Source organism: Lissotriton helveticus, chromosome 4_1 (assembly GCF_964261635.1).
Source record: "Lissotriton helveticus chromosome 4_1, aLisHel1.1, whole genome shotgun sequence".
Lineage (NCBI taxonomy): Eukaryota > Metazoa > Chordata > Amphibia > Caudata > Salamandridae > Lissotriton > Lissotriton helveticus.
The window spans coordinates 1,608,691,597-1,608,717,093 of NC_136063.1; positions in this window are offsets into that span (position 1 = coordinate 1,608,691,597).

Consider the following 25,497-nt stretch of genomic DNA (forward strand, 5'->3'; position numbering starts at 1 on the left):
TATGCTACCATTTAATACACACTCTTAATAAATAACAAAGAAGTAGATTACTTAAAAATGATTACTGAAAGCTTATTACAAAATAAATAAAAACCTACCAAAACCTACCAAAATCCGAGCTTCCTCTGACCGGCAACGTGGCAAAAATGGGGCCAACCTCTGTCGGCGGTCCCGATTGCCTAATTAAGATGGGATTGCACATGGTGCAGTCGCATATCAACATGGGAGCATGTACTATAGCTGTAAACCGGTTGTAATACAAGCTCCCATAGAGAAATGGGAGATTGTGTTAATCCCTGCACCCCGTGGCAGGCACCTCAAGGTGCAGGGATTAACAGGGGGGGTACCATAGGTGCCCCCTTGGCCCCCAACCAGAGCCTGCAAGGAAAAGGGGGACCTGCTAGGAAATCCCGGGATCAGGAGCCTACCGGAAACCATACATCGCAATCTGGATGTCTTAATACACCATCCATATAGATTATGGGCCCATTCCAACTCCTGTCGGAAGCCAGCTGGAACGACCGGCTGGTTTCAATTCCGACCATACGACCTAAAATTGTAGGCTTTACAACCGTGATTGTAAGAGGCCCCTTAATGTTTTATTTGAAATAGTAAATATTGGGCCAGATGTAAAACAGTTTTTTAAGGTTGCAAATGGGGAATCGTCCCGTTTGCAACCGCAAAATAGGTCTGGCCCATGTACGAACCCTATTTTGCGAGTCGGTAACCTATTACCGACTCGCAAAATAGGGTTTGTGACTCGCTATTAGGAAGAGGCATACCAAGGGCGTCTTTTTCTGATAGCGAGTCGCAATGGTATGTACCATGTGGGTTTCCAATTATCCAATATCGATTCCATTTTTTTTTAAAACGTAATCCGCCAATGATTGTAGCACATAATTGCAGATAAAAACCTACAAGAAAGTAAAACAACCCACCTGAAAAACACATTACACTTCCAAAAATACATGTAGATTGCAAATAATCAGCAAAACATAATTTAAAAAAATCAAAAATAGTATATGAAAATGCAAACCTACAAATTACTGAAAAACAATGGCAATAATACATCTAAAGGCCTCATTACGAGGTCTGACCGACTCCTTGTTAGAATCATTTCTGACTGACTCGGGTTTGGGGAGTCCAAAAGACTGATTATGATGATTCCGAACACCGTTCATTCGGACTCCCATTGACTTCAGGCTCCCATTAATTTCCGCAGGTTCCCATTGCAAAAAGGGGTGGTTGCAGAAAACCCTGCACCCTGTGGCGGGCACCCCAAGGTGCTACCACACTATCCATGGTTTAAAAGAGGGGTCCCATGGGTACCCCCACAGGCCCCAAACGTAGGCCTCCAGGTGAAGGGGGCCTGCTATGGGCCCCAAAGTCAGTTTCCGACAGCCTTTTAGTGTCGGACAGACCGAGTCAGAAAGGGTGTCGGAATCTAACATCTTAATCGGATTCTCCGAACGCTGGTAATAGTAAATATCGTGTCAGAGGTATACAAGTTTTTTGCGGTTGCAAATGGGGAATCGTCCCGTTTGCAACCGCAAAATAGGTCTGGCCCATGTACGAAACCTATTTTGTGAGTCGGTAACCTATTACTGACTCGCAAAATAGGGTTTGTGAATTGATATTAGGAAGGGGCGTACCAAGGGCTTCCCTTCCTAATAGCGAGTCCCAATGGTATATACCATGTGGGTTTCCAATTATCCAAAATCGATTTCCTTTTTAAAAAAACGTAAACCTCCAATGATTATAGCACAAAATTGTAAACGAAAACCTGTAAAGTAAAAAAAACCACCTGAAAAACACATTATACTCCCAAAAATACATATACATTGAAGTTTCCGACAGCCTTTTAGTGTCGGACAGACCGAGTCAGAAAGAGTGTCCGAATCTGAAATCGTAAGCGGATTCTCCGAATGCTGGTCGGAACCGATTCGGAATGACTGAATGGTTTCCTTATATCATAATCGGTCAGTCGGAAATGTTTCCGAGTCGGTCGGGAACATGGGTTCCGACACCGGTTAGGAAACTCAGAATGCCATTCAGAGCTTTTCCGACCGACATCGTAATAAGGCCCTAAATGTACAACAAACCCACAATATTATATCAAACTTCTAAACTTCCCCTATTATTCTCCCCTATACCGATTGCCCTTAAACAAATCCTTCAAAACGACTTACCTGTTCTGACGAATAACAGCACCATAGAGTTACCTGGTTGCAGGACAATAATAGACTAAAAATGACACAAATAGATTAAAAACTAGAAGGTAGCAGTAAAAGAAATGGCTGCTAAATGAAACAAAAAAAAGACTATCTCCACATAGAAATGAAAGAGAAATATTGTAAAAATGTTGAATGAATGTATACAATGATGTTAAAAAATATTGAACATGTAAAATGTCAAATATGTTAGTATAAATATGTTTTAATTATTTAATATATACTTAAAAGATCTGAGATAAAATATTGAAAATAGGTACATTAAAAAAGTAAAAAGTGAACAAAACTGAAGATGTGCAACATAAAATACGATGTTTATATAATGCACATATATTTTATTATTAAAAAATACAAATACATGTTTATTTACTTACCTTTATAGAAATGTTTGTTTTTTGATGTGCAATAAAGATAATTAAAAATGTTGAAATATACAATTGATAAAGTTTGAAAAAAATAAACAAAAGATAAAAATGTGTGACATGCATTTATTATTTAAAACAATGTAATTAATAATATTTTTGTATACAAACATACAACAAATTATTTTTTATTTTATTTCTAAAGATGAGCAATGCTAATGAAATAACACAAACCTTTTCTACAACATACAAATAAAAGAAGAAAAAATTATAGAAACTAAGAGGTGACATTAACTATTCCCACTCCAATCCAACCGTACTGGGGGAAAGCGTTGGACTCTAAAGAGGTTAAACGTACTATTCCATCTCTGATCTAAACCAATTTGGGGAAAGTGTTGGATACAAAAGCAGTGACCTTTACCATTGCAACTCCAATCTAAACCAATGTGAGTAGGGATTTCGACACTAAAGAGGTGACATATACAATTCCAACTGCAATCTAAACTAATTTGGGGACTGTGGTGGACACTAAAGGAGTGACATTTGCTATTCCAACTCCAATCTAGGCCAATCTGGGGAAGCCGGTGTATACTAAAAAGGTTACATTTACCATTCCTGCTCCAAAATAAACCAATTTTTGGAAAATGTTGGATACTAAAGAGGTGATGTTTACTGTTCCCACTCCAATCTAAACCTATTTGGCGAAGGCGTTGGAGACTGAAGCAGTGGCATTTACTATTCCCACTCCAGTCAATACCAATTTTGAGAAGGCGTTGGACACTCACAGGGTGACATTGACTAATCAAACTTCAATCTAAACCAATTTGAGGAAGGTGTTGTACACTAAAAGGTTACATTGACTATTCCCACACCAATATAAACCAATTTGAGGAAAGTATTGGACAATAAAGAGGTGACATTTATTATTCCCACTCCAATCTAAACCTATTTGGGGAAGGCCTTGGAGTCTAAAGCAGTGACATTTACTAATACCACTCTAATCTAAACCAATTTGGGGAAAGTGTTGGACACTAAAAGGGATAAATGTACTATTTCCACTCCTTTCTAAACTAATTTGGGGTAGGCGTTGGACAATAAAGGGGTGACATTTACTATTCTTAAACTAATTTTAACCAATTTGGTGAAGGTGTTGACACGAAAGGGGTTACATTTTGTGGTAGGCGTTGGACATTTAAGGGTGTGACATTTACTATTCCCATTCCAATCTACACCAATTGGGGGAAAGTTTTGGACATTAAAAGGGTGACATTTATTATTCCCACTCCAATCTAAACCAAATTGGAGAATGCATTGGACAGTAAAGGGATGACATTTACTATTCCCTCTCCAATCTATACCAATTTAGGTAAGGTATTGGACCATAAAAGGGGGATATTTAATAACCTAACTTCAATGTAAGGCTATTTGAAAAAATTGTTGGACACTAAACAGGTGAGTTTTACAATAGGCTCTTCAATATAAATAATTTTAAACAAAGTAATACATATTAAAGAACCTAAATACACAATTTATACTCCAAACTCATACACTTTTTTAACTATAAAATAAATGTAAAAAGTTCTACAAAAATTACCTAATGGACAAACATATCTATGCAAATTAAAAAATTAAAATTAAAAAATATATGTTTATTACTATTAATCGTTAAATATTTTCAAACTTTGTTTGCAGCATTCCTACATTTTTACCCATAAAATAAAAAACTATTATTAAAAATACAAAGTTCATAAAATATAAAAAGTTGTTATTAAATGTTATACTTTTAGAAATGTAAAATATAATTTTTGAAAAAAAGTATAAATTAAAGCACGTCAACAATTTAAACATATTTTTAGCAAAAATATAAAAAAGGTACCATTTTACAAAATGTTTTACTTTTTTATTTTAATAAAAAATTGGCTATATATTTTGATTTAAAAAATCTTTTTTTTACTATGAATGTTTATATTAATTAAAATGTAAATCTTTTTATAAAAATATAAATATAAATATTATCGGTCATGCCCTAGCAGAGCAGTGAGATGTGTTCTGTCTTAGCTCTGGGCTCGCGTTGCCATTTCAGTACCTTCCAAGGCACCGGGACCTTGCTCACACAGTGAAAATGTGAGGAGAAGCCTTCTGTTCCCCGCTCTGTTAAGGGGAAGGTCTGTAGGCCCTGAGGGAGAGATCCTGGTAACAGGAGCACGGACTCCCACTGATGGTCTACCTTGATCCGCAATTTTGCCCACAAGCTCCAACAGCAAGGCCGGGGGATTGAAGCCATGGAGGGCAGACTCTCTGGACCCCAGCACACTCCGAGGCCGCGGAAGCAATGATTTTAGCCCCCGACACCCCCCCGCTGCTACAGCTCCCAGCTGAGGGACATTGACTCTGGGATATGCTCTACACACACCAGGCTGCCATCTTGTGTGATGCATGTTGAGGGTGCTGGACTAAGCCTTGCCAACCATCTATATTGGCAGCTCCCGGGCTGGATTGTGAGTGGAGAGGTGAGACTCCGGACACAATAACTTAACTCCCAACCTGATACCGTTGGCCAGTTGTTGCCGGGACTGTCCCTCAGGAGATGTACTTTTCAGCATTGTGGGCAGCCTTGTGATGTCTTGAATTGGAGCTGCAGGAGCAGGCTACTCTGACCCTGGTGCACACCAAAGCCGCGATGGACCCCATCAGAGGTCCCGGCCTACTCCTGCTGCCTAGGCTCCCAACCAAGAGGCATTGAATCCAGGGTGCACACTCCACCCGACAGGCCATCCCTCTGCGAGGTGCATATAGACCACCAGCCCCCAGACTAGGCACTGCTGGGATTCTGTATAAATTGCCCCCAGGAAGAACTTATATTGATATGGTGAGTCACTGGACAAGATTGCTTGTCCCTCGCGGCTGTCTAAAATGAGGCCACTGGCCCATTACTGCATTGATACGCATCAGGAAGTCTATCTTCCAGCAATGTTGGTTGCTGTGCAACATACCTGGACCTCTGGACTGGGATGATATCAGTCATCTCTACTGTCTGGCACCCACCAGTCCCCAGGGGGACATCAATCAGTGGGGAGTCACTTTCTTACAACTTAGTACTCCCTCTCATCACACTGGGCCCCTAAGGGGTTGAGGGACGATCACATTCTCAGGCCAGGGATGCCTAATGAGGCAGCTTTCCCCTGTCCCGGTGCTGGAGGACATCCTGACAGAACTGAGGTCTCCTTGAACCTGATGGGACACACTTTCGGCCACTGTTGAGTCCCCTACTTGGATTTAGCTATGGGGGTGACAAAGTCGGCGTGCTCCCCACCCACAAATTGTGACAGCTGCAAGCTTGAGCCTACATAGCAAAGATCAGAGCCCTGCATTCAGCATTGGCTACCACCTAACGAGATCCACAATAGGCGTTCCACAGCTTTTACCAGGCTCAGCACATTGAGGAGGATGCTCTCCAAAATCTAATAGGCTCGTACCTCAGCACCTGTGACTGGGACACTTTAAGTCAGCATCACATTGAAGTCTTGTAGCATCCATCACACTTGCTGAACTGCAGATGTCTCTGAGGGAAATCCCTATTGGCAAGATGCCTGGCCTGGATTGCTCCCGGTCTTCTTCTACCGTGCATTCCTACCCTACCTTCAAGACCACTTGCTGAAATTATTGAACTCACTCACATCAGATTTGGGTCTCTCTCCCACGATGGTGGCAGCTGATATTGCCCTTACCCCAAAGCTCAGTAAAGACCCCACACAGATACTAAGCTCTTCACCAAAATCTTGCCAAATCGGTTGGACCAGTACCTACCCAGTCTCATAGACCCAGATGAGGAGGGCTTTATCTGTCATCGGAAAGGGGCGGACAATATTTATCACATTGCACACTTGATGGAGAAGTTTCAATGCCATGGCATTACCGCATGCATTCTTTTGCTCGACGTAGAGAAATCATTTGACATATTACTGGGCACCGCATCTCTGCTATATCTCTGAATGGGGAGTCCACAACAGTGAGAAGCATTGGTTTCACATAGATTGGAGCATGGCTCAATCTATGTGAACCATGGCGTGCCCTGTGGGATCTTGCCTGGCTCCCTAAAAATGCTATACCACAAAGCACCTACATTGCCATTTCCTCCAAGACTGCCCTGGAGATATGGGTCAAGATAGCAACCAAAAGGGAACTCACCACTTTACCCTCCCCAAACACCTCAATTGACTGCAATCCACGCTTTAATCCTGCCCTTGAGACATACTCATTCCTCAGCTGGGTGGAGGGTACATGTCATACATTGTGAGACTTGATTGAGGGTGAAACAATCTTGACATTTGACCACTGCAAATCAGAATTTAATATCCCCGAAACGGCCAGGTCACAGTACTGTCAACTATGAAAATGGGCAATTCACCCCTCCAATGCCCATTGAGCGATACAACAATTCTCCCCATTTGAGGCACTGGTCAGACATTATGATGGTACTAGGGGATTAATATCGCACACCAATCCGGTGCTTCAACCCTCAGCACAGGTCAGGACACACCCATACCAATTTGCAATGGCATGACACCACTGCCGAGGGCATATCCCAGCAGCGTGAGACAGCCTACAAACTGGTGACTCAGTGGTATTCCAGAAACCGGTCCCCGGAAGCTTGTTTCCTTTCCAGTATAAGAATTGGCTTGGTAGTTTGGTTTGCCCTGTTCCCATCATGCACTGGGACAGGAACAGACTAATTTGCATATAGCCAGGTTCTGAGCTGGGATGGTGCAGTGAGCTAAAAAAACGGTGATGGATTAAAACCATGATCTATTGACTTGGTAAGAGTATTCTGCATCATTCAGAAACTCTGTCCATCACCACCCCCCTTTTCCAAAATCGGTTTTATCCACACTATTTGTGGGAGGGTATACTCAGACGTGAGTCCCTTGCTCATTGCACCATCAGGATTCAAGCAAGCCGGGCCGAAGAAGGCTGTGTTGCCAGAAACCGGTCCCCGGAAGCTTGTTTCCTTTCCAGTATAAGAATTGGCTTGGTAGTTTGGTTTGCCCTGTTCCCATCATGCACTGGGACAGGAACAGACTAATTTGCATATAGCCAGGTTCTGAGCTGGGATGGTGCAGTGAGCTAAAAAACGGTGATGGATTAAAACCATGATCTATTGACTTGGTAAGAGTATTCTGCATCATTCAGAAACTCTGTCCATCACCACCCCCTTTTCCAAAATCGGTTTTATCCACACTATGTGTGGGAGGGTATACTCAGACGTGAGTCCCTTGCTCATTGCACCATCAGGATTCAAGCAAGCCGGGCCGAAGAAGGCTGTGATGCCAGAAACTGGTCCCCGGAAGCTTGTTTCCTTTCCAGTATAAGAATTGGCTTGGTAGTTTGGTTTGCCCTGTTCCCATCATGCACTGGGACAGGAACAGACTTTATTATTATTAAAGAATTTTGTACCGCGCACGGTTACCCAGAGGCATCCCAGCGCTTATAGAGACCTAGAGCACACTACCAATACAGAGCGGAGAAGAGCTGAAGTTATTCTGGAAATAGGTACGTTTTCAAATGTTTCCGGAACCTGAGCAACTTAGGTTCAGAGCGTAGTGAGAATGGGAGGGAGTTCCAAGCGCGAGCTGTATGGATAGAAAAACTCCTGCCACCTGAGCGGGCTCTCCTGATTCTCTTTGTCTGAAGGAGGTGTTGGTTGTCAGAGCGTAGAGCTCTTGTGGGCTTATAGGGCCGAATCATGTCCTTGAGAATAGCTGGTCCTTTCCCCTGTAGGCTCTTGTGAGCAATGCAAAGGGCCTTGAAGGTCACTCTCTCTCTAACAGGCAGCCAGTGGAGTGCTTTTAAAGCAGGCCTGGCTGACTGCCTGGCCGGAACGTTCCGCAGCAGCCTAGCTGCTGCGTTCTGCACTTGTTGCAGGATCTTGAACGTTGACTCCGGTGCTCCGAGAAAGAGTGCATTACTGTAGTCCAGGCGTGAGATGATTAGACCTTGGACTAACAGCTTCCGGGAAAGTTCTGGCAAAAGGGGAAGAACCTTACGGGCCGATCGGAGCAGTCCATAGCACACGCCAGCGGTCTTCTTGGCGTGTGTCCTAAAGGACAGATCAGGCTCCAGCCAGACCCCCAGGCTCTTAATCTCCTTCTTTGGGTCAGGCGGGGTGCCCATGCAGCTGGGCCAGCTGCTCGGCGAGAGGGCAAAACTTGACTGGCCCAAGATCATCAGCTCAGTTTTTGAGCCGTTCAATTTGAGCGATGACCTGGACATCCAATCAAACACCTCTCTTAAGCATGAATGGAGCATCTCAGTGTGTTTCTCCAGCTGTGTCAGACCCACCACTAGCTGAGTGTCATCCGCATAGCTTATAGTCTTAAAGCCAAACGGAGACACCACGCCCTCCAGGGGTGCCATATACACGTTAAATAACGTGGGGCTCAAGGATGAGCCCTGAGGCACCCCGCAATGAAGTGGGAGGGGAGGAGTTTCGCGTTACCTTCCCAAACCTCGAAGGTGCGCCCCTCCAAAAAAGAGGCCAACCATTCCAGGGCCACTCCTGTGACACCCGACTCTGCTAGGCGTTGTATCAGCACTCCATGATTGACGGTATCGAAGGCCGCACTAAGGTCCAGGAGGATCACTGCCACTGACCCCCCTGTATCCAAAGTGCTTCTGGCCTCCTCTACCACTGCTAGCAGAGCCGTGTCAGTTCCATGACCCGGTCGGAATCCCGTCTGGGAGTCCCTCAACCGGCCATTCTCTTCGAGAAAGTTGGATAGTTGGCGGTTAACCAACCTCTCGGCAACTTTACTAACCCCTGGTAGCAAGGAGATTGGCCTGAAATTGGCCAGGTTCTGTGAATCCAGGCCGGGCTTCTTTAGAAGCGCTTTAACGACCGCACTCTTCCAGTCCGGCGGCACAGTCCCATGAGCGAAGGAGAGATTGACCAAATCGGTCAAAGGCTCTCCTATCGATGAGGCGGCCTGTTTTAAATACCGCATTGGAACTGGGTCTCGAGGCGAGCCACTTTTCAAGCTCCCGAGAGCCTTCAGTACCTCACCTGAGGTTACGGGGCCGAATGATGTCAGTAGATTTTCCGACCTACTTGAGTCCTCAGAAGAGGCCGAGGTTCCCATCACCAGGGGAAGAGAACTAATAATGCTGTCAATTTTGTTCTTGAAATAAGTGGCCACTTCCAGACATTTTTCCTGTGGTCTATCGTGGACAAGAATGGGATCAGGTGGTTTAAGAAGCTCCTTCTTCACTAGAAAGGCTTCCCTGGATGAGGACGCAGCAAGACTCACTCTCTCCCCAAAAAAGGAGGCCTTAGCAGCGCGTATTGCAAGTTTGTATGTCCTTAATTCCATACGATATTTTTCCCTGCTCTCTGTCTCCGGGTTCCTCCTCCATAATCTCTCCGCCCGTTTACAGTTCTTTCTCAGAGTTCTAAGCTCTGGGGAATACCATGGGGCGGACCCTACTCTCTTATCCCTAATAAGCATCTTCTTGAGTGGGAGCACATGGTCCACTGCATTGGTCAGCCAGTTCCTCATCATAGCATCTGCGGTCACCGGATCCCGCCCTTTCTCCGGCTGGGAGCCCTCCAATCGGGCCTTCCAGGCCTCTACCGGGAGCCTTGACCATGCCCTGTCTATTCTAAATTTCCTGGGTGGCAGAGTGTCATCACACTTTACCTCCCAGTTAGCCATGATCAGTGAGTGGTCGGACCAAGGAAGAGCGAGGGGGGACATAGCTGATAGACCCACCATATTCGTAAAAAAGGGGTCCAGGAGATGCCCTTTAACATGTGTGGCCCCGGTATTAATCAAGTTCATCTGCAAGGCACACAACTCACTCATCAAATTAGTTGCCATAGGGTCAGTTGCTTCATCGAAATGGCAGTTGAGATCTCCCAACAGAATGAAGTTGGACGAAGCTGAGGCCAGGAGAGTGGTAGACTAATTTGCATATAGCCAGGTTCTGAGCTGGGATGGTGCAGTGAGCTAAAAAACGGTGATGGATTAAAACCATGATCTATTGACTTGGTAAGAGTATTCTGCATCATTCAGAAACTCTGTCCATCACCACCCCCCTTTTCCAAAATCGGTTTTATCCACAGTATGTGTGGGAGGGTATACTCAGACGTGAGTCCCTTGCTCATTGCACCATCAGGATTCAAGCAAGCCGGGCCGAAGAAGGCTGTGATGCCAGAAACCGGTCCCCGGAAGCTTGTTTCCTTTCCAGTATAAGAATTGGCTTGATAGTTTGGTTTGCCCTGTTCCCATCATGCACTGGGACAGGAACAGACTAATTTGCATATAGCCAGGTTCTGAGCTGGGATGGTGCAGTGAGCTAAAAAACGGTGATGGATTAAAACCATGATCTATTGACTTGGTAAGAGTATTCTGCATCATTCAGAAACTCTGTCCATCACCACCCCCCTTTTCCAAAATTGGTTTTATCCACACTATGTGTGGGAGGGTATACTCAGACGTGAGTCCCTTGCTCATTGCACCATCAGGATTCAAGCAAGCCGGGCCGAAGAAGGCTGTGATGCCAGAAACCGGTCCCCGGAAGCTTGTTTCCTTTCCAGTATAAGAATTGGCTTGGTAGTTTGGTTTGCTCTGTTCCCATCATGCACTGGGACAGGAACAGACTAATTTGCATATAGCCAGGTTCTGAGCTGGGATGGTGCAGTGAGCTAAAAAACGGTGATGGATTAAAACCATGATCTATTGACTTGGTAAGAGTATTCTGCATCATTCAGAAACTCTGTCCATCACCACCCCCCTTTTCCAAAATCGACTCAGTGGTATTCTACACTGACCCACATATGTGCAATTTGGGGAAATGATGTGGGCTTACGTCTAGAGCAGCAGACCTTGGAGCTGGGGAACCGGGTTTGAGGCTCGGCGGGGACGCTCAACATCATGTGATTCTGAGCAAACCACTTAATCTCCCCGTGCCTTACAAAAATTAATGTGTCCTTGTGTAATGTAGCTGCTGCTCATGTAGGGCACTCTGATACCTGAAACCTTCAGGTCAAGTTTGCGCTATATAAAACTTCAGAAAAAAATAAAAAATTAATTTACCCTGCCACCTCCTGTTAGCAGTGTGGCACGGTATGGCCCTGGGGATACTTATTGGAAGGAAGTTCTCAGTCACATTAAAGTTACAATGGGCTTTCCTCTCTCTGCTTCCTACAACACAGCTGTCTTAGGCGTACGCACAATAGACTTGGAGATAATGACTCACACTGATTGCTGCCTACTAAGCCATATGTTAGATGCCGCCAGGCAGCTAATAGCACGTCACCGGAAGAAACTCTCCGCCCCTCCCATTGTCCTTAGGTTCACGCGCCTATGACTTGCAATGGCCATGGAGCTCATATCCCATAAGATAGCGCACACTGGCACAAAATTTGCCAGTACCTGGCAACCACTGCTCGGCTATTTCACCCACCTGGACCATTCCTGCTTTAAGCCTCCTAAGCTCAGAGCACTCCAATTCTTTAATTAGATAGCCACTTGACAAAGTGCACTGGGCCCAATAGTTGTGATTCCCTGAACCCCTCGCACCCTGACTTTCCCTCCCTTTACCCTCTCCTCTGTTCCCAGACTCTCAGACTCTCCCTCTTTGCATGGACTCTGGTCACTCTTGCACTTGGTTGGTCTTGTGATGTACATCTCCAGCCTTTATTGTATCACTGCTTAACTGTCATTTTTATTCAATTTTCTAGAGGAGCATGGTGTTCCTCAGTAGCACTGGCTGCTTTATGTTTAGAGTGTTGCATCACTGTACTCATGGTGATGAGGAGGATGCATTTCTTATGCTACCAGTTTCTCATGTTGTACCCTGTTTTGACCTGTGAAAACTTTCAATAAAAAGATTTCTAGTAAAAAATATACATATAAATATTACAAAATAAATGCAATCAATCAAAATTAATAACACATATTTGTATTTAAGATATAAATTTTTTTAAACTCTCCCCATCCTAATCCTGTTAAAAACCCAATATCCTGCTACTGATAACAAATTAAACCATTATTTTTACACATAAAACAAATAAATTCGCAAATTCATAACTAAAAAAATACATTACTATAAACACAGACATAAACAAACCTCATGCAATAAAACATGGTACAATAAATTATACACTAATTACCACTAACAAACAATGTTACATACAACAATATTTGCTGCATTGATATTTTAAAACAATATTAAAAACAACACTAAAAACAATATTTTAACTTTGATATTCCTGTCAACGATATTTTTGATTTCCCGATATGCTTGACATGACATTGAGTACTTCCACAGGTAGCCTCTGGCCCCCACACAGTGTGGTGTGCGTTACCCATCTCCCTTCCATTCCTTATGACCTGACTAGTCCTGCCTCCGCCACCTCATGAGCGTCAGGCTAGAGAGATGACACTGAGGGCATAACCCGTTTCACCTTCCAGCTATTCTTGAATTGGGTCATTTTTTAATGGGCTAGCACAAGAACATAAAGCCAACTGTATATGTGTGTACATGTATGACGTGTGAATATATGACTGTGTGCTACAGTCAACCTTTTTTGTCCCCACTCCTTCCTAATATAGGATTTGGATGCCACCTTGAGTGCATGCTCCAAGGGTAAGGTGCCACTACCTCACCCGACTATGAGGGTAAGCATTACAAATGCATGATCCTGACACTGTGTGAGGCCACATCTGCACTGATAATGTATGCATGTAGCTTAGAATAAGAGAAATGTGTTAACACTGCTCTCATAACACTTGTCTCTTTTCAGGGAAGACACTAACAAGCAGCATTCTTGACTGTTTAAAATGCTTACTTGCTGGTTGTATGCTCTTTTAACCACCTACTAAATTTGGTACACATGGTTGATTAACCTTAATCTGCACTTTTTTGGTCCTGAAGAAAGCCTTGTCACCTCTGTTGAGGGCATAAAGGCTGAAACATGTCGACCAGTTAGAGTCTATGACAGGTTGAATTCTCCTGCCATAGCCCTTTTCTTTTAATCCTGAACTCTGGATATCCTAATAAAGTTTGTTCTGACGAAGCAGGGAGTTAGTTTTAACTCACTTTCACCTTCCTTTTTCACTCCCTCCATGCCCAGCTCATCTGAAGGTTTTAGAATACCTCTTGGTCATAAAATGAAACATCCCTGAGCTCCTCCCTCTCAGTGAGGGTTTTTTTATTCTGCACTGCAACTAGGTACGGGGTGCGAGAAGGTTACCCAATGACTACGCATGCCACCTATGGGTGGGTGAGGGAAACTGTCCTTTAAAAGGGATTCTGTGCACTCCTTTTTCATTCTAGACCCTGGGACGCTTTTTTGTGTTGCTAGATTACATTAGAGGGGAATTGCCCCTTGCTGGCTATTAAACCTCCTCAGGCCTCCTTTGTGTGTACTGCATGATATTTTTGTATGACAACATACATTTTTATATTTTGTCCAAACAGTGTGGGAACACCCACGCTCCTCCCATGTAATGCCTCCATGGGACATAGTAACGAACGGCAGCGACGTGCGCTGCCTTGCGTTTTTCCACATTTATCAAGCCACGCAGGGCCACGCAAGGTGGCCTTCCGTGGCTTGGTAAATATCATTCTAGGTTTTGCATTGCCCTTGCACCCCCTCATGTGGCGCAAGGGTGAAGCAAACCCATGATAAATATGGCCTATGAGGGCTTGCACTAATCCACCCAAGTAAGGCTCCCTTGATGCAAATTGTCGTAAAGCGCAATATGCACTAAGAAAAGAGCAGCTTTCAATCATAAAAATACGTTTGTGCTTGAGAGTAAATACCATTTGAAGATTATCCATGCACTAATCCTTAGGAAATGTGATTTTACGTTTCTATCAAACATGGTCAGTTGTGAAAATAAAACAGAATCTGTTTTTATGAGCAATTTTATTTTGAAAGGAATTTCAAATGTTCTCTCCCGACACCAGGGGGAACTTTCAAAGGTGGTGGTGTCCTGGGCAATTTCCCACTTTGCCAATGCCTTAAAGCGTCTCTAGGAAACAGAAACAATCAATTGTTAAATGCTAAGATATGCAGTACCGCTGGAACTATATATTTTCATAACTTTGATATAACTCATGCTAATGAACAAAATGAATCCCTTTAAGTTTTTTCAATGCTTTAATAGAAAGAGGATACGCTATTTAGCACTGTTATGGCGTTAATGCACTTTATGTTTTCATTGTTTGTATAATAACCTGGGGTGCAGGTGTTCTCAGCCCCATGGATTATTTTGAGAGGGTCATTATTGTTAATTGGTCCTTTTTTCATCATTTCTGAATTCTGAAAATGCGTTTTACAGTGTTATCATGTCTGTTTATGTGAGTTTTCTGTTTTATCAACTCATGTGTCCATGTGCATATGTGTTTTCTTGAATGACCTCACATCATATGTTCCCAGTTAGTGTATTATACAAATATACCTTTTTGAGTTCACATTTATTTTATTGGTAACTTGACTCTCTTGGGTGAATATACTTTTATTCTAATGACTCTAGGTTGCTGTTGCGCTATTAACGTTTTCAATAGTATGCGCACAACAGGACATTCCCTCCTCCCCAAAATCCTTCCCCTTACCGCCCGCTATGCCGAAGAACTCTCGGAATCAGGACATGTTGTCTACAGCATTGCCTTTTATTCATATTAATCCAAGTGAATCATCATAGTCCATTGCCAAATAAAAGTATCCTTCTTGTATATAAAAGAACTATTCACAGTATCACTCTTTATCTGCATCAACCTGTCAACTGCAATAAGGAGATTAGGTACGACATTACACTTTAACATTTATCTCGGCCGTACACTAAGACAACTTGGCCGCACATTTCAAACTTACACTTTAACTTTTAACTCGGTCGTACACGAGAACTTGGCCGTCTAGGCCGCCATTTTCCCACTCGGCTGTGCACATTGCGCTGGCAGGCCCCTATGCGCTACAGCAAATAGTTACATTACTTGACATCAAGGGCACCGCATACCGCACGGGTCCACCGGGGCACCTGAACACAGGCATCTTCCCCACAATCCCCGACTCGGCTGCCCACATTGCTCTGGCGGGCCCCAACGTACTACAGCCAACAGTTACATTACTTGACATCCAGGGCAACGCAAACCGTACTGGCCCACCGGGGCACCTAAACACAGGCATCCTCCCCAAGATTCTACTCAGTCCATACGTGGTGGATTAAGGCAGTGGAGTCCATGACTACCGGCAGGCCAGTCCCTCTGCACTCATGGAATCTACCCCTTCCAGGGGTCCATTGAATGTCTGTACCTCCATTGTTGTGCATCCCCCTTTATTGTAAACTGTCAGCGCTCCGCCTCATGAAGCCTTGGCCTTCTGCAGGGTGGGTGGGTGGTCGACTACGCTCCTGTAGCCAGGCTGTGGTCCGAGGAGACAAAGAGAATGAAATCCCTGGAGCACAGCCATAAATATCTCTGCTAAGTTTCGTTTCTGATAAGTTTCGTTTTCCACACCGCCAGCCCTTTATTATTCAGCCAGCCCCACCTCCTTCTCTGATCCACGGCAGAGGCTCATCCCTGCGGCGCAACTAAGGGCGCCCCTCCCCTAGTCGCTGGAGGCGCCTGTTCAGTTTCATGTAGTGTTATTTCCTGCTTATATTGTTTTGTATATAATTCCATTGCAGTCCATTGGAGTGGCATGTGTGAGGTATGTGACTTACTTCGTGACTGTTTCTGTGTACATTTGAGCATGTTTTTTGCCTCTTGTGCTACGTAAACAGTAATGGGTGTGAAGTGACCTTCCGTAAGACTGACTTACCCTCTTGTAGGATGAATTGTATCACCATCACTGTGGCACTTTGTCATTTTCCCTTTTCCATACCCAGTTTTGAGTAGGTATTGCCAATTTTTGTGCCCATATGTTAGTACTCACTCACATTTACACCCTTGCAGTACGTTTTGGACTGCATACAATTCCATTTACGTGGCAAATAATTGCGCTGGTGAAATTCAAGCTACTACAGCATGTAAGTTTCCAAATTGGATTTGTGCACAGCAGAATTGGTTTATGAATCAGGCCCACTGTCTCACCACCTTGTCTTATTTTAGCTACTAAAAGGACTTGAGAACTAAGTGTCTTGGAATCGGTACAGAACCTCTAGATGTTATTTCTATGATTCTCAATGTATATGATGGATAAAGATGAGTCACATAAAGGGGCATTTTCACAATAACGTGGCAAAGCTTTTTGTTAAGTCAAGAAGGCTAACAACAACCTTTGTCACTTTAGAAATCCAGGGCTGCACCATATTTACAACAATGTGGTGCAGCCCTGCATTTCCCTCTGTGCTGATGCTAAATTTAGCTGCCAAGCGCCAACACAGGCACACTTGCACCATAGTGCGAGGGTGCCTGTGTTGAGGGAAAGATTGTTTATGTGCAGGAAGGTTCTTCTTCCTGCACATAAACAATCTTTAAATGCTGTTTTGCAACTTCTAGGTGTGCTGCCTAGTGCAGCACACATACAAGTTGCAAAACAGCATTTTTTTTAAAATGATTATTTATGTCCAGGACGGTCAGGAAGGGGGACCTTCCTGCACATAAACAATCATAGGCAATTTACTGTTTATTTGTCTGATGCACAAGGTAGCACACATGGAAACGGCAAAAACGAGGAGAAATAAAGCATTGCTCCTCGTTTTGCCTGTTTAAGGCCATATTTTTCTGGTCTTAATTTTGGCACTGCCTCCTATTTACAAGCCATGTTAAGTGGCTTAACGCTGCCTTGTAAATAAGGCGATACCCCTATCACCATCAAAATGTCACGGAAAGTGATGTTGTGGTGGCGATAGAGGTTTGTAAATATGCCCCAAAGCTTTCGATCTATTGCATTAGTAAGTAGTAATATATAGTTTTGGAGGACAGCAGCTCTCCATTGGGTATCTTCTAAGAGAATCAAACCTGCATTTCTGATGCTTTTACTATGGTGTCATTTATTGGTCACCAGAGCTAACAACTTTGACCCCTGGCTTGCTCCCTGTGATTCTTGATAGTACTTTGCAACCCCTGTTCTCGGGAGGTGGCAATTTAGTGCAGGGGTGGTTCACTCTTTTAGTCCTCAGGGTTCTGCTCATGCTTGCTTTCTACTATTAGTAAATGATAGACTATTATTAACTATAAATAGAGCTGGAGCTGCAACAACACCTGTGTTGGCATAAGAGTATTTAAAAAAATGGTTTTAAATGTATGTTGTGTGCATGCTTGTGGGTGAGAGAGTGTTTGTGTAAGGGAGACGGTGTGCATATGTGTAAGCAAGTCTGTATGTGTGAGCATTTATTTATTTATTTATTTGTTAAGCTTATAAGGCGCGCAGCTACCCACAAAGGGTTTCCGGGCGTGGGTAGCTGAGTGTGTGAGTAAGAATCAGTAGCAGGTAGTGAATGAACATGAGTGAGACTGAGTTGTAAGTGAGAATGGATGAGTCAGAATGAGAGAGACTGAGTGACTGCACGTAAGTGACATTGGGTGAGTGATAAGGCGTAAGAATATGTGTGAGGGAATTTTATAGTGTGGGTGAAAATGAATGAATGTAAATGAGTCAAAGTGAGTGAGAATACGTGAGAGGGAGTGAGAATGAGGCAGTGAGAGTAAGAGTCAGTGCAAGTGACTGAATTAGTTAGAATACACAAGCGAGTCAGTAAGAATGAGCGAGTGAATGCAAATAAGTGTCAATTAGGGAGCATGAGTGCAAAAGAGTAAGACTGAATGAGTGCAAGTGAGTGTTGAATAAATGAGAGTGAGTATGAGTGAGTAAGCATGGGTGTGGCAGAGTTAAGGCATGTGATCATAAGTAAGAATGTAATGTTAGGCTTGTTAGTCTGTCATTGCCCCTGTCAAATAGAAGGTAAATATTGCCGTCTAGATGCACCCATGGCAAATTGGGTTCATACTGGAGGCAATTCATAGTATGATAGACATGCATTACAAAATTCTGGTATTGACATACAAGAGGTAATTCTTGGCATATGCCACACACAGAGAAAATGCTGGCACTGGCATACTTGAGGAAAGCTCATGGCATGGAAAAACCTATGGGAAAATGATGGTATCACATTCATAGAAATCCTTGTCATAAAAATAATCGTGGCACACGGGAGAGGGCAATCATAAAAAAATGCTGGTCTTGATATGCGAGAGGTAATTTTCCAAGTAAGAGTCACCTGTGGTATATGGACGGCACTAATAATTTTGAAATGGCGCATTGTATGTACTTTTTGCCATATGGGGCACTCATGACATACAAAGGGTACCCACGACAAATGTTGGTCCTCGCACAATGGAGGTAATTTTTTTATATATGGGAATGTATAGCACATTTCTAAAAAATGGGTTCAACCCCCGGGGGAGCATCGGATTTCGTTGACTTGGAACTCCATTAAAGGTTTGTAATCTGTGTTCTTTCAGGGGCACTGTTATTTCACAAACCTATGTGAAAAGTGTGATTTAAAATAACTATGACCTCATTTTTTTAATTGAGTTCTCTGGGGAGGACCCTCCTGATACCTGCTAGAATATGTCTTGATCATTTGCTTCACTTGTACTCTAAAAATCAAGGTGAATCTTGTGCCCTACCACTTTAAAAGATCATATCAGCACCTTAATATAGGTGATGACTACAATTGACATTTGTCTGTTTTATGTTGTTATTTTAATTATGCAGTTATTATGGCACTTCAGCCGTTGAAAGTATTGTAAATGTCATCAGGGCTAAGAACATGAGACATCACTTACTGGGAAGATGCAATGTCATAGGCCATATGATGTCACAACCTCTACCATTTTGGGGAATTGATGTCCATGTCCTCTTAAAGAGTTTCCCAAAGTTCAAATAAATCACTGATGGCCCAAATAAATATATGTCAGATCTGACATCCTTGATGTGGTATTCCCCCTACTGTTTGCCTTTGCTACCCTCCTTGGCTGAACCTGATTTTATTAGGACTCTTCTCTCATGCTGCTAACCAGTGGAAATGTGTTTTTGCTCTCTCTCTTGACAATGGTAACATTGGTATACCTAATTGGCACCTTTAATATACAAGTGGGGTGCTCACTCATTGTGTCACCCAGTAAAGTAACATTATTGTGAAATATATGTCATCCCTGCCACTGCAGCCTGTGCAGTTTTAGCAACCATTTTGACCTTGCAAAGTTACCTTTTTGCCAGGCCTTAAACCAATTTTTTAATACTTCTACGTCATCCCTAATGTAGGCCCTTAATGCACATAGGGCAGGGTGCATGTTTTTGAAAATGTAGGACATGTGTACTTCAGTTTGACATGTCCTGACAGTAAAAAACCTCTAAAGATGATTTTCACTGTAATACGCCTATCTCTTCAATAGATTAACACCAGGTTAACTTTTTACCCTCAGAAAATGATGCCGTTAGTTTGGGAGCAGGTACAGAAATTATTCTTCCACTCATTTGAATTGTAATTTTAAAACGTCTTTAATAGTAAAGTGAGATTTTAAGTTACTATTCTGAAAATGCCACTTTTAGAAATTTGGCATTTTTCTGCCTAAACGAAATATGCCATTCTAAGTAAAATAGGAATTGGTGATTTAATGGGAAATGGTGCTCAGAGACAAGTCCACTAGAAGTATTTACCCGGTTTTTTATAGTCCTTGCATGTAGTGCTCTCTGATTGGTGCTGCTGACAGTTTCCTCGCACTTGAGGCAAGATATGGAATTACAACCTCCTCTAGATTGGTTGATACACCCCAATGAGGACATATATATTAAAAATGACTGATGCAGGGACTTGGCCTCGTAGTTCTTTTATTTTGCTGAATATCTGTTCATATACAGACGTCCCGCTTTGCAGGTCACGTGGATAGAATTAGATAGGGGAGGCTCACAAGAAATTTAAGGGACAACTACATTTGCTCTGTACACAAAAGGATAAAGGGAGAATACTCAAAACTGTTACAACACCTGCTTGTCAGTACATAGTCGTTATTGATCATGTGGATTTGCAACCCACTTTGGATTTGATTTGGTGTAAAGATAACAGAATTGCAGCTCTGAATAAGTATTGGGGAATTCCCTATAAGACAAAATACATGTTGACTACAGAAACAAGAAAGAAAATCCAACAAATGACGAAAAGATTAAAGAAAAGAAAGAATTCCAGAGCAAGGGCAAATCAATTGGTACAATGTGCATTAATTGACTGATTCAATTTGTGCACTCTAATTAGCGTGTGCTAGAGACTTGTGTGGTCAAATATGCTGTTCTGCCAGTGCCCAGGTTCACATGACTGTGAATGACTCTCCTGTGGTGAGATGTGTATTCCTTCCAGACAGGGAACACATGTGTCTAGGGTGAGGGTCTAGGGTGTTCTTCTACTGAACAGGATGGCATTGGGAGTGTACCCTTCTTGCGCTTCATGGGGTAGCCTATGCCCACCCCCTTCCTGACCTCTAAGACTGTCTGTCACTGGAAAATGCAGCTAACACTTAGGCCTGCTTATCCTTTGTCCCCTAGACAGATTGAAACCACAGGTTTATTTAGTAATGTATGTGGTTCATTCTGACAAGGATTTTAATTATTATTTGTGTGAGAACCCCTGCCCCTCTCAACTAGCAACTCAGTTTCAACAATATAGTATTTCTTACTTCAACAAATTTGCCTTGAGTAATATTTGAATGAATTATACATATTTTAATTGATCCAGAGTGACTCATAAATGGCAAAATGAGGATCGGCTGCCAAATGTATGGATAGCTGCAGTTTAAAAGACCTGTGGGAGTATTTTATAGGACTTGTAAGCCTCAAGTTAAACCCTTATTTTGGGTGCACCCTGAAGTGACCTGCTTTCAAATGAAAACTCTTTAATGTGTGGATTTGTTCTTTCAACTGGAAAATACATTTGAGAAGTACTTAATGTAGACCTATTGCTGTAGAATACTTTTTCTTCCTTTACTATCCTTTAATGAAAATGCATTAAAGTATTAGATTTGGCTTGAGACCTTCCTTGAAATTGGGGCTAATGTTGGCAGCCATTTTGAAATGGTCCAAACATTTTAAGGTGACTGTCCACTTACAGTGCAGTGAAAGAGGGCTGGGAGGAACAGGCATATGTACACGGGGAGAAAGGGGTGTGGGGTGCTTTCAAGGCTCGGTTCAGTAGTCCATAAGTGAAGAACTGTTAAGTTCCAATGCCTCGTCGCTCTTTTCAAACCTCAAGATTCCTGTAAGGTGTTTGAGGAAGTTAGGAGCAATGGAAATGGGGAAAGAGAAACACGAAGATATCTCCCTTAGGACGCAGTTGCACTGTAACATATGCTCTGCCTGCACTGCTCACCTGGTTCCTCCGTCAGCTAGATTAAGTGTTTGAATACTACATAAATAAAATCGTACTAGTTAAGTTCTCCTCTATAATGTTCCTCTCCTCGCATTATTTTTCTTAGTGTTTAACTATACCTATCTGTCTAACGGAGAGACCATCCTCTATGAGTTCATGAGTAATATTGTATTTGACAATATTCTGTTTGCTTTTATTTTCTTATCACACATCATTTATTTTGTAAATTTCGATACTCATCATATTCTTTAGATAATAATTGAGTCTTTAAACTGCATTTGTTTTCAATTCTGGCTTTCCATTGTCAAGAGTTGATCTTTGCATTTTTCTTTAAAAAAGAAAGAAATCACTTCTATGTGTGAATTTGAAGGGCTCCCTTTCTTTTCCATTTCTGGACGTTCCATGTCTCAAGAGATTTCTGCTTTTATTTAAATAGAAAATAAGAGAGGGTTTTGATTTCCCCCTTAGGACGCTGCTGAGTAAGCTGGATGGCATCTGATGATTGATGCACGTGCAGCTGTTTGCAAAAAGTGTATGTGGTATCACGGCCATTTATGGAGGTGCACAATAGGCCGAGGGGTGGGCGAAGGCCTTGCTGTTGAAGGCAAAACAAAGGATAAATCTAACCTGCGGAACTCATGGTGGAATTAACCATTACAGCACTAATACCATGGACCTGTTTAATTGCTTCTTTAATTATTTAACAGTATGCCAAGGCCAGGCAACAAACCAAACGCGAAGCCCCTGGTAATGGGCAGTTCACTGCCCAACCATAACATTGTAAGGCCACTTAATACACTCATTTATATTCAGTGCCAGGTTTATCTTTCTTTCACGCGGTGCAATGCAGCAGACTACCTTGCTGCAGTGCATGAAAAGGAAAGGGACAGAATGTGCAGTATGTGCCATTATACAGTGCATTCCTATCCTTTCCTAGTACTGGTGCACTTTTGGCTGCATAGAGCCAATGCAGGCACCCTTGTGTCATGGTGCAAGGGTACCTGTGCTGTAGGCAGGATTGTTTTGGGCATGAAGAGACATGTTCCTGCACAAAAACAACCCTGAGAGGCATGTCCTCTTTTTATGTGTGCTGCAGAATATAGCACACATAGAAAGAGCTAAAAACAAGGAGAAATAAAGGTATTACTCCTCGTTACGCCTCGCCTGCGGGGGCACAGCAGTTTGACGCATTCTCAGGTCTACTACTAATGGTAAATCTGAGAAGGCACCGAAATTCATGGGTGCATGCATGGGAACATCCACCCTCCACCATCGGAATTCCTTCCTGCCACAGAGTAATGCAAGGCTACAATTTGCATTACCTAGTGTTAGTCCAGATGTATCAAACCATTCAGGGCCAAGCAAGATTAATCTCACTTAGTTTTTGTGTTTCCTACGTGCCCCATTGCTTGCCGCAAGGCTGACTCAAAAACTTGAGAACATGGGACCCTATTTTTTAGCCTGCTCAGCGACAGATACATGAGACCTACTCTTAGTAACAGACGTCTACGTTGTCATCTGTGACCGTGTGCAAATCCACCAGTACCAGATCCTTGACCACACCCAAGCTGCCCAAGTTCCTTTTCCCTTATTTTTTCAATAAGTCTGCAATTTTTTAAACTTTCTAATAGATTTGAGAGCAAATAGTCCCTCACTCAGCCACTGCAAAGCAAGGTCTGACATGAACAGTGGAAGAATACATCATACAATCAGAGCACTGCGTAACTAAAACGTTCCTTGACAGGGCAGACATAAGAATAAGAAGGAAAGCCATAGAATTGTGATTTCTGAAGTGAGATAGACAATAATGCATTCTAAATATGAGCAATGAGCTAACGTAAAGCTTACCCTAAAATGAATGTAAAGTATTGGAGACTAAGGGGCATATTTACAAGGAAATGGCACAGCGCGAAGCTGGGGCACATTTTTCAGTGCCACCCTGAGTCATTAAAAAAAATTCTGGGATGTGCCATATTTACAAGAATACTGCGCACCCCTGTGTTTTCCCTTGTGCTGACACTAGAAATAGCTGCCTAGAGCCAACACTGACACCTTAGCACCATAACACAGAACAAAAACTAGGAGAAATAAAACTATTTTTCCTCGTTGCTTTTGCATGGCGATAGTTTTTGACACTGCCTCAGATTTACATATCCTTGTAAATCTGGGGCAGCATCACAAAGCAATGGGTGTTGTGGTGGAATGGCCACATCAGTACCCATTACACACCCCTTTGATGTAAATATGTGAGTGAAGCGCTACCATTTTTACATGGTGGCTTTAAGCCATGCAAATTGGCATAAAGTCACTTTGTAAATATGTAGCAGGGCATTTCACCACTGGAAGGACTGAAAAAGTGACCTTCTGGTTTCGCAATCCCCTTTTATACATACCCAAATTGAGATTTAACAGCAAACCAATAGAATGGTCCTATTTCAAAATAGCTGTGCTCCGCGGAGAACACTGAGGAGAAGACAAAGTGTTCTTATGAAGTCCACAGTGGCAGTCACTCTCAGTCTTGAGTATGTGCTTTACTGTGAAGTAGGGTAATGTTCTTCCCAACATGATTGACATCTGTGATGCACCCGCTCTCAGGGCAACAGTGATGTCTATAGAACTAATACATGGAAGAGACAGCCCTAAAGTCATACAAATCAGCATTTCTGCTGACCAAGACCACAAGCCTATCAAAAGTAGACAATGTCCACTCAGAAAATGATCAAAGACCCACAAGTGAGAGTGAGTGAAAATTATCACTTTCATCCTTTGGAACCTTTTCCACTTCTGCTACCATTTGCCTTAACTTATTTTCAGCACTGGCCTACCTGATTCATGTAGAAAGCGCTGAACCCTTAACCCAGCCAGGGTACACTAAGCTTGAATGGCCTGAGAGATATGATACTCAGTTCTCAGCATTTCTATTTCCTCTGACATTGAATGAACTTAATTGCTTTCGGGGAAACATGTCATTTTCAACACCGCTCAATTTTTTATTTTTGTGACACCTAGTGCATATTGTTGTCCAACCTAAACTCACAGCTACTGGCTCATTCTACAACATATGCTTCCCCAATTATTACAATCCCAAGATATTGAGACTTCTTATCCTCAATTCAGGGCTTTCCTGCAACCTTTTATTGTTGTCACTCACTCTAGGAGTGAAGGGAGTAAGTCTGGATGTGACTTCGACAGTAAATAAAAAAGCCCTCCTGGTTTTGAAGTGGGAGTTATCCCTTTATGCCTGTGTGATGTTCTTTCTACTCCAGCTGTATCAATGTTCATGCCCTGCTACACTACAGTGGCATCGAAGGTGGTCCCTGCTGCAATGCCGTGCTGCTGTGCCTCTTCCCATTTACTGTGGATGCTGACCTTGCATGGCTCTCGAGCCTTAGCGCCACACGCTACCACATGCAAAATCTCCTGCCCATACCTAGAAGAGTATGCCTGCTTCCTGATGTAAAAGCTGTGTACCTCTCTCAACCAGCAAGCACATCACCTGATTTCTCTGTGAGGGAGCACAGTGACAGTGTGCAC